The 10,133-nt window shown below is 38.6% G+C and overlaps 1 protein-coding gene across 1 annotated transcript in view; it reads left to right on the top strand.

The window, feature by feature from the left end:
• The first annotated feature begins 1,525 nt into the window (after window positions 1-1,525).
• The window catches only part of LOC105492615 (glycosyltransferase like domain containing 1), a 407,319-nt gene continuing 398,711 nt past the window's right edge, over window positions 1,526-10,133 (top strand). The window contains exon 1 of the mRNA XM_071072686.1: window positions 1,526-1,549. The gene's annotated coding sequence lies outside the window, so the exon portion shown is untranslated. The remainder of the gene's footprint in view (window positions 1,550-10,133) is intronic.

Genomic DNA, 10,133 nt, shown 5'->3' with positions numbered 1-10,133 from the left:
TGCACTCCAGCCTGGGCGACAGAGCGAGACTCCGTCTCAAAAAAAAAAAAAAAAAAAAATAATAATAATAATAATAAAAAATAAAAAAATAATTAAATTAAATAAAAAATAAACTACACAATGTATAAATTGCTATAATATTGAATGACACATATGTGACTTCAATTTAACAATCTGTTTAGACTTTTCATATGACAAATGAGGTAAATAAGAATCTCATTCAGAAGAATGTTTTGAGGTCTTTTTACCTTGACTAAATTCTCCAAAAAGATTAGGCATTCATCTAAAAGAATAAATAATTACTAAAATAATTCAATTGTATCCCCATGGCTGAACTGCAGAATTCATGCAAGCAGAGTGACGTTTCACCCATGCAAAAGATTTTGTCAAGATCAGGTTTGTTCTTCCCTACATGTTCCCTCCATTTCGCTCTTCTTGGAAGTGGACCAACAAATGTAATTCCTACAGTTGGCAATGTATCCCCACTTATTCTCATCAAAATTCAAGTCCTGGTATAAAAGTAGGGAGTTGTTAACGCCCCAGACTGACTCTGAGGATAATCCCACGACTACTTTACCCAAAGGAAATGAACATTTATTGACCACTTACATTTACTGAGCCAGACTCATACTTGCTAATGCATCAGTATATCATTTGTTCATTCATTCATTCATTCAATCAATAAACACTGTTTGCCAAGCACCAGGAATATCAAGAAGAATGGGTCATGGTTTGTATCCGCAAGAAGCATAGTCTAGTTTTCTAACCCAGATCATTCAATCTGACAATAACTGAAAGAGAAGAAACTGAAACTCAGTAAGTTTAAATGACTTGTCCCATGACAGAGGCAGCATTTATGCTGAAGTCTATGAGACTCCAAACTCTATTCTTGCTCCACTGTCTCCTTCTTGTTGCCAAATAAAACATTCTTACATTGTCTAGAGTGTGATGGTGGGAACTGAAATGTCAGTAAAATACTCAAAATTCAAATGCCATGATGGATAGTCTCAAATGCTTTTTTTTTTTCTTTTTGTATGTCTATTGCTTATATAAAAGATGCCTACTGAGGGTTCTTTGCCTTCACCACAAATTAGGAAAAGAGACAAAACTATATTGTTTGTTGAGTAATGTCGTAGTCATTTGTTGTTGCTGGTTTTCACAGGAGCCCTAACTGAGCAAGCCATAACATTGCCACGCAGATTCAGTCAGGGCTGATCGTCTTCAACAACAGGCTAGCTAACGTCCTTGAATGTAATGCAGCTCACATCTTCACAGTACATCTCTGCGCCTGAGGATTCTTAGTACTAACTCCTATTATCTATGCATAAATGCTGATGCTAGACCAGAAGAAGGGTTTAGTTATACTGCAGGGGCACTTTGAATGAATGACCTGGGGCTTGGCTAAAGACCAAGTCCATTGGAAACTCCCCTCTAAGCTGTGCATTTTAAGGCTGTGGTCATCGTTGGGATTTCCCCCAAAAAACTTCTCTGTCATGGCAGAAATGTAACAGCCCCTGTTTTAGAATAGTATACAAGCCTGGATCTCAAAGTAAGTACGAAATGATTTGCTTTACATCTTTATGGTTCTATTCTTCTTAAATCCTTCCTCATTCTTAAATGTTTTTCTATTTGCATATTCTTAAATCTTTTCTTATTTGCATATTGAAGTCTTCTTGTAAAAGTGTCTGCTTTTCCCCAAAAATGATACACTCAACATTTCCTGACAGTCTATGTCCCATAGAATTCTAGGTACTTTTGGTTTATTATAACCAAGACTAAAGAGAAAGTTTCCAAATAGCATCTGACAGGCTTCTAAAGTAATAAGAGTTACAGACTAAATGTTTAGTCAAATACAATGATACAATTCATGTTTCTAGCAAGCTGTCTCTTGGTTAAAAACCTGGACTAAATTTATATATAAAGAGAGAGCCACAAAAAAGTCATACTCAGAAACAACGGATCATGCATATTTCAGTTGTTGGTAGAAGCACTAGATGACTGGATTCTATCTGTTGTTCGGTAAAATAAAATTTTAGGCCTTGGAAATGGTTCCAGGAATGGCAGACTGTTATGAAAAAGAAAAAGATCCTCATTGGTAGAAATGTATCAAACTATCTAAATTATTCAAATTGTTTTATTTTTCCAAATAGACCTACTACCTCTAAGTATACTAGAAGACCAGAAGTATATTCAGAAATTACCGATCAAAAACTATCTGTGACCCAGATACTGTTTGGATTTGCATGAGATGTTTCCAAAGCAGTCCGGGAAAGCCCACAAATTCAAAGCAGCCTCTTTATCCTCACCCCATTTCTGCTGAGTCCAAGAACCTTATTTCATTTCCTGCATGGTAGGCATTTTTTAGGGACTAGGTAAGCCATGACATCTGCACTGCTTTCTGAGTCATTGTCGTGAAATGATACATGCTTGGGTGTAGTGCGGCTACTTGGTTCCCAGAGAAAACAAACAAACAGAAGTCAGCTAGGAACTTGAGTTTTGCTAAAAACAAAGACAACATACAATTCCAAATTTTTAATTTATTTTTTAAAAACAGAGCCTTTGGCTTTCAAGTTTCCAAATGATATTTTCTAACCCTGGGAAAATATTTTAAATGAGATCTTTTGCTCTGCATGCCTCATTTCAGACCATTCTGATTTGTCAAAGGGGACTGGTCAGGCCTCTTCTAAGCAGGTCTGTCTCTGGAAGATTAAGGTGTAAGCCTCTGATTATGATAGACCAGCGGGGCACATATTCATGTAAAATTCCCTTCATTAGGATAACTTGAAAAATAATTTCATCATTGTGTTATCTATAAAAGGGTAAATATTTCATCTATTAACTGTCATACATAATGGTGAGCTAAGTACTAAACAGTTATAAAGATGAATAAGATATAGTCCCTGCCCTCAAAAAAGTTAAGAGTATGGTGTCTGGGGCCAGTGGCTTACGCCTGTAATCCCAACACTTTGGGAGGCCAAGGTGGGCGGATCACCTGAGGTCAGAAGTTCGAGACCAGCCTGGCTAACATGGCGAAACCCCATGTCTACTAAAAACACAAAAAAATCAGCCGGGCATGGTAGTGCACGCCTGTGGTCCCAGCTACTCAGGAGACTGAGGCAGGAGAATCACATGAACCGGGAGGCAGAGCTTGCAGTGAGCTGAGATCACACCATTGCACTGCAGCCTAGGTAACAAGAGCAAAACTCCATCTCAAAAAAAAATAGTATGGCATGTGAAGATGAGGACGAGGCGTGAATACAAAAGCCCGTAATGTTAGTAAATTATGAAATTGTAAACACAGTACATAGAGATTTCAGAGGTAGACAAAGAAAATAAAGTAAGTTAAGTCTCGTACTATAGGAGAATAGAACATATGTAAGGATCTTTTTCAGATCTCTTAAATCTTTGAAGTAAGAAATAGGAGCTGGAAGTATTACTGGGAAATTACTGAAAAACAAGAACAAAAATTCAAGTAAATAACTAGTCCTTCCTACCAACTTCTCTTGTGAGGAACAACATTGAGTAGAAAACTAACTTTTATCATGTGCTTATGTTATGCTAGGCATTCATATCCTAGTATCATTTGCTTTAGTTTAAGACAAACTGATGAGTGAGCAAGTGACTTACCCAAGGTGACACAGATAAAAAATGGTAGAGTCGGGATTAGAAGCAAAGCCCAGCTAATTTTAACCGTGCAGTCTTGTATAAGCAAAGGCTGAGGAGGAGAGGAAAACACGAGGCATGCAAAACAATTTAAGAATTAATAGCAATCTTAAGCTATGTTATTCTGTGGCAACAAAAAGCCCTCAAGTCTTAATGATTTATGAAAACAAAGGTTACTCCTTATTCACGTTACATGTTGGCTGCAGGTCTGTGGGGGCTGTCTGCAGTTCTCTTCACTCTGGAGTCCAGGGTGAAGGAACTACTGCATCCTGGACACTGCTATGGCATGACAGAAGGGAAAGCCCCTTAAAGCTTCTGCTGGGAAGTGGAAAGTTATCACTTTTGCCCTCGTTTTGTTAGCCAAAGTAAGTCACATGGGCAAGCCTGATGTCCATGGGGGAGGGACGTTTAGTTCCCCTTAGGGAGGAGTAACAAACATTCTGAACAAGAATGCAATCTGTCACCATCTGCCCTCTTGGTCACATAATACTACTCCCCACTTGTGCACAATTTATTCACTCTTTCCTCAAAAGAATAATCCCAAATTCCTATTTACTCATGGGACTGGGTTCATAGTTCAGGATCTTGTGATAGTCTCTGGATTAGGTCTGGATAGTGGTTCATTTTGATCCAAATAACTGTAAATTAAATAACAAGTTATTAACCTCCTTCACAACCAATATACAATGATGGAACAGGAGCAAGATAACCTCACTGAACACTTCCACATGGGAAAGGATGAAGAGGAGACACACCACAATCCATGGGTCAGTGAAATCCTAAGACTCCACTCATAAGCCACAGTGGGGGACCCCTGACCTGGGATGGGCCTCCAATTCAGGTCACTGCAGATCTAGAGGGAACCTGCACAATGGAATAAGGTCACGTGCTTTGAATTGGAAACAAAAGTAAAGATTTTATTTTACCTGGACTAGACTTTTAAATAAACGGACATGAATCTTAATCTGGGCTACAGAAAGTAACTACAAGCTCTATGATCTGCTGAACACATATTAAGGAACAGAGAAAGGAAATTCAACAGCACACAATTGAAAACAGTGATAGGTGAGCTGCAAAATCATTACTTGTTTCTACCTTGCTGAGTTTGGGCTTTTTGTTAAAGCAGAATTGGCAGATAGAGGAGAACCAAAAAAAAATCAAAGATGACCACATTTTCTGTCCTTGGTGGCTGAGAAAACGATGATACTCTACATAGACATTAGGAAATATAGAAGAAAATATATTTCAGAAAGGAGATTTGGCTTGAGGGCAGGAGTTCTAGACCAGCCTGGGTGACACAGTGAGACCCCATCTCTATAAAAAATAAAAATAAAAATACAACAATTAGCTGGGCATGGTGGCATGTGCCTGTAGTCCTAGTACTCGGAAGACTGAGGTGGGAGGATCACCTGAGCCTGGGGAGGTCGAGGCTGCAGTGATCCGTGATTGTGCCACCACACTCCAACCAGAGCAACAGAGCGAGACCCCATCTGAAAAACAAACAAACAAGTGGAGTTTCAGGAAGTTAATTCCTCTTTTGTTCCTGATGGTGCAAGTCCACACTCTCTCTGTCCTGATGCTGCGTTTATTTATTGCTTCTAATGATGCCTATCCAAGGTCTTTGGCTGGAGAACCCAAACGTCAGAGTTTCCAAGCAGTCCTTTCCCCGTTGCACAACATACAAACTTTATCAACGAGGAACATCCTTGGACAGGCAGTTCTCAAGGGCAGAGAAAAAGGGGCAGAGGGAGTTTGGGATAAAGTTGATGGCCTCAAGATCCTAAGCCACACATGGACATATGTCTGACTGAACCATGCGTCATAGATGAGCATTCTTAAACCACTATTGTAAGAACCTATTCTCCATCGTGGAATAGCTCATTTTCACTTTCTCCTTCTCCAAAGGTAAGTCAAAACTCAGGAAGTAATCATCTATTCTATACCATAACCATATAATTATTTTTCCAAAAATGTTATTTATGTTAGCATGTTTATTCTTAATTTTAAACAAATATTTTCCACATTTCTCTGCTTTAATTTCAAACACAATTAACAATAGCTATAATGCATATTTTTAAAACCTTATTAGGATCCTTAATACCTTTTAAGAATGTAAAAGGATCCTGAGACCAAAAAGTTTGAGAACACCTGAGGTGTGATTTGCTCCACCTCTCCAGCCTACAAATCAGTTATTCTGCCACTGTCTATACTTTACCCCATAAATACAATGAATGTGATCAGTTTTTCATGGGCCGAGGACTGTCTTTTGAGATTGAGAATGACAGGACAGCCCACTGGACTCTAAGCCCCACTGGACTCTAAGCACCTTGAGCACAGGGACTGTGTCATTTTCATCCCTGTGTCCCCAATACCTAGCCCAGAGCCTTGCACATGGTAGTTGCTCAATTAAAAAAAAAAAAGTGTACAAATGGACAGAAGTGACAGCTTGATTTCTTAACATAAAATGGATTTCTTGGTTTGCTTAAAGTTCCAAGGAGAATTTGAAATTATATTAATTTGGCTAAAATAAGAGAGCGCTAGAGTGACCTACCACCAATAGACCTGAACACAAACAAATATTTTATTTGAAAATATAGCAAGAAAAACAGTAACAACTATGAGTGTTTTGTATGCCAAACACTGAGCTATAAGCACTTTACATTCATATCTTATTTATTCCTGATAATAACTCCAGGAGTTAGCTGTTATTCTTCTTCTCATTGAACAGATAAAGAAATGTAATCATAGAGGCTGAAGCACACAGTTTGTCTAAGGTCACACACTAGTAAGGGACAGAGCCTAGATTTTGACTTCTCTGAAATATACTACTCCTCCTTAAAGTGGTTAAGAACTGTTTAGTGCCGGGCGTGGTGGCTCAAGCCTGTAATCCCAGCACTTTGGGAGGCCGAGACGGGCGGATCACGAGGTCAGGAGATCGAGACCATCCTGGCTAACACGGTGAAACCCCGTCTCTACTAAAAAAAAAAACAAAAAACAGCAGGGCGAGGTGGCCGGCGCCTGTAGTCCCAGCTACTCGGGAGGCTGAGGCAGGAGAATGGCGTGAACCCGCGAGGTGGAGCTTGCAGTGAGCTGAGATCCGGCCACTGCACTCCAGCCTGGGCGACAGAGCCAGACTCCGTCTCAAAAAAAAAAAAAAAAAAGAAATGTTTAGTGCCTTTACATCCATTATAACATTCTATTCTCACAGCAAACCAGACTAAGATGGGAGACTCAAGTAATTATTCCTATTTACAAGTGTGGGGACAACTGCCCCCCCCAGAAAACCTACAAAGTCAACAAGCATTTCAACTGAACTACCATCCACTGAGTGTGTCTCCCAGGAGCTGTCCTACTGCCTGAGATGAGGATAGACTCTGTCCTTTAAGGAGTAATTAATCTCATTCAGTACCACCATTAATAGAAGTTTTAAAAACCATTGATTGATTAGTGAAACACATTTACATATTAGGTAAAGAGAAATGATAGCTGTGTACAGGATAGGGAGAAAGAGAGTGAGAGATGATCTATGGTAAAGAAAATGGATGGCAGGCATTGTGGGAGACAGAAGCAAGAAAGATCAACTACTTCTGCAAAGAGTTCTATCCATTGTGATCTTTCCCTGAGGTATGAAGAGAAACAAACAAGATATTAAGAAACTGCCAGCCTGGCCAACATGGTGAAACCCCACCTCTATTAAAAATAAAAAAATTAGCTGGGCGTGGTGGCACGCACCTGTAATCCCAACTACTGGGGAGGCTGAGGCAAGAGAATCTCTTGAACCTGGGAGGCAGAGGTTGTAGTGAGCTGAATCACATCATTGCACTCTAGCCTAGGCAACAAAGCAAGACTCTGTCTCAAAAAAAAAAAAAAGCAAGAGACTGGGTTTGTGTTGTGTTTCAGGTTTTTGGCTAATGCTAGCTACACGGCTTAGGGTCAGTCAGTCATATTATTCCTGAATCTCAGTTATCTATCAATAAAATGAGAGATTGGACTAGATCAGTAATTTCCCATTTCTTCCCTATACCACTCCTAGTCCCACTACCAAGAGAAAAAACACTTTCCAGAAATTGTATCCTTCCAGAAATAATATTTAATGTATATATAAGCCACATACAAACACACATGCCCATGTAATACACACACATCCACATATTTTTTACATAAATGAGATTATGCTATGCATATTTTTTGCAACTTACATTTTCCCCTTAATTATAGATCTTAAAGGTATTTCTCTAACAACACATACAGATTCATTTTTCCTTTAAAAAACAGCTATTTAATATTTCATTGTATGAAGGCCCCATAATTCATTTAGACAGGCCCCTGTTGAGAGACGTTTAGGTTGTTTCTAATTTTTTGTTATTACACACATTGTCTTGGTAAATCTCCTGGATCAATTTAAATCGTCAGTGTTTGGCAGAGAATACACTGATCTTTGTAGAATTTCTGAAGCATTGCCACAGTTCCCGGGGTTCCAGAAAGCATAGTTTGAAAACTAGTAAACAAGATGACCTTAAATTTCTTTTTCTCTAAATTATATGAAACGCTCTTAATTTTTAAAATTTGTTTCTCTCACATATTACTTTGCAGCATCTCCTAACAGCTTTGTGTGAGTAGATATGTGTTGTCTCTCAAATCAGATTATAATCTGCTGGAAGCTACTGATTGCTAAGCATCTTTTTGCATTTCTCAAAGCCTAGCCTAGCATTTAGTGAGGCCTAAGAAGTGCTCAATAAATACGTGTTGAATGACAATTAGAAGAGAATCGGGTTGGCAAAACAGAATACTTAGCTATATTTCTCCATTGATTGTAGTTGTTCAAATAGGAATGTGGATACCTATAGTTAACCTTAATTTCAGTGTGGAGAGCTTCAGTGGATTGAGGCAGTTCACCTTGTCACTCAGAGAAGAGGGCATGAATGAAATGGGCAATTCCTTCATGCATGCTTTGCATTTCCAGGGTTGCCAGCCATGCACTACTCCGGGAGTTGTGGTCTATATAAACGGTGCCTCCTACAGTTGTACTCTGGGTGACTAAATTCATGAAGAACGCAACATGATTTGGGACCCCAAGACTCGTACAGGATGTTGGCAAAATACGTATTCCCCTCTTTATTATGAGGAATTTTGTTCCAACCAACATTCTCTCCTTTACTTGAGTCTCTAGTCTCTCCCATTCTACTTACTCTTTCCATATAAACATGCTTACATCTCTCCATCTCTCTCATCATAATGGTGCTAGTCACAATGAAGAAGATGATGGTGATAAGGTTTCTATACCATTCAATAGTATTAGTGGTAGGCACCTTGACTTAGTACAAGAAGCCTTTCTTAGTTTTTGTCCTGTTTATCTCTCAGCTTCATTCTCCCACCCTCTCTTCCATCTCATCTTCCCTGTGTTTACACACTCAATTTCTTCTTCTTGGAATACCTGTCTCACCTTCCCCTACTTTTCCTATCTTTACATCATTCTTTGTAATACCAACTTTTATTATTCTTACACATCTATCTCAAGTATCATCTGCTCCAACATGGATTGATTTTTCCCCTCTCCCTAAATTGTAAACTTCTTGCTGTCTTTTTCTACTTTGTATTTCTAATATTTAGAACAAAGAAATATTAGTTGGATGAATGAATAAATGAATAAACTGTATTTTGATGGGGTTGTTTTGAAAAAGAGTGCCTATTTTAAATTTGAATGCCCAGATCTTGAAAATGTAGTAACTAACTGTACCTTAATACTCTTTCATGATTGTTATGAAATGGTAGATTTAGTTATAACTGGTGTAAAGTACTTTAAAGCAAATGAGAATTAATGTTTATAACATTTCTCCTTCTACTCAACCCTTCTTTATTATATTATTAGAACAAACATGGAAAATAAAACATTTGGATCCAGAAAAAACATGAAGCTGATGACCATATTTGTTAACATGTTGTAACATTGCCAAACAAGAGTGAATAAAAATTGCTCAAGAGAAAGTTGGGGGGAAAACAGATCTTGTAACACCATTTTCTCTAAAATTCAATGAATCAATTTTCATTTTTTGTGTTCACTCTAGTCATCTACATATTCTTTCATTCTTGTTTTTCTGCATTCGAGTTTCTCCCTTGAACTCCTTATCTCTGTAAGCCCTTCTCCTTAATGTTCTTGCTTTATCTATCTTTCCACTGTTTTTCTCCAGGTTTTCTAAGTCCGTCTCCTCCCTCTCCAGGCTTTACTTGCCCCCTGACCCCTTCTTCCTCTCCCAGGACTGTATTTCCCCTGCCTCTCATTTGCCTCCCAGCAACCTAAGCAGAACAATGCTGGAAGTCGCACTGGCACTCTGACAAAAAGGAGAGCAGCTGGAAAGAAAACTTTACTCATAAAGAAGGAGACAAGTATCTTAAAAATATCTGTGGGAAGGTGTTCACTAAATCATCTGCATCAGATACGGAACTTTCAACAATATGGTTTCCACTTGGGT

This window comes from Macaca nemestrina, chromosome 11 (assembly GCF_043159975.1).
Source record: "Macaca nemestrina isolate mMacNem1 chromosome 11, mMacNem.hap1, whole genome shotgun sequence".
Classification (NCBI taxonomy): Eukaryota; Metazoa; Chordata; class Mammalia; order Primates; family Cercopithecidae; genus Macaca; species Macaca nemestrina.
The sequence above is the reverse complement of the archived record's forward strand: the minus strand, read 5'-3'. Positions and strand labels throughout refer to the sequence as shown.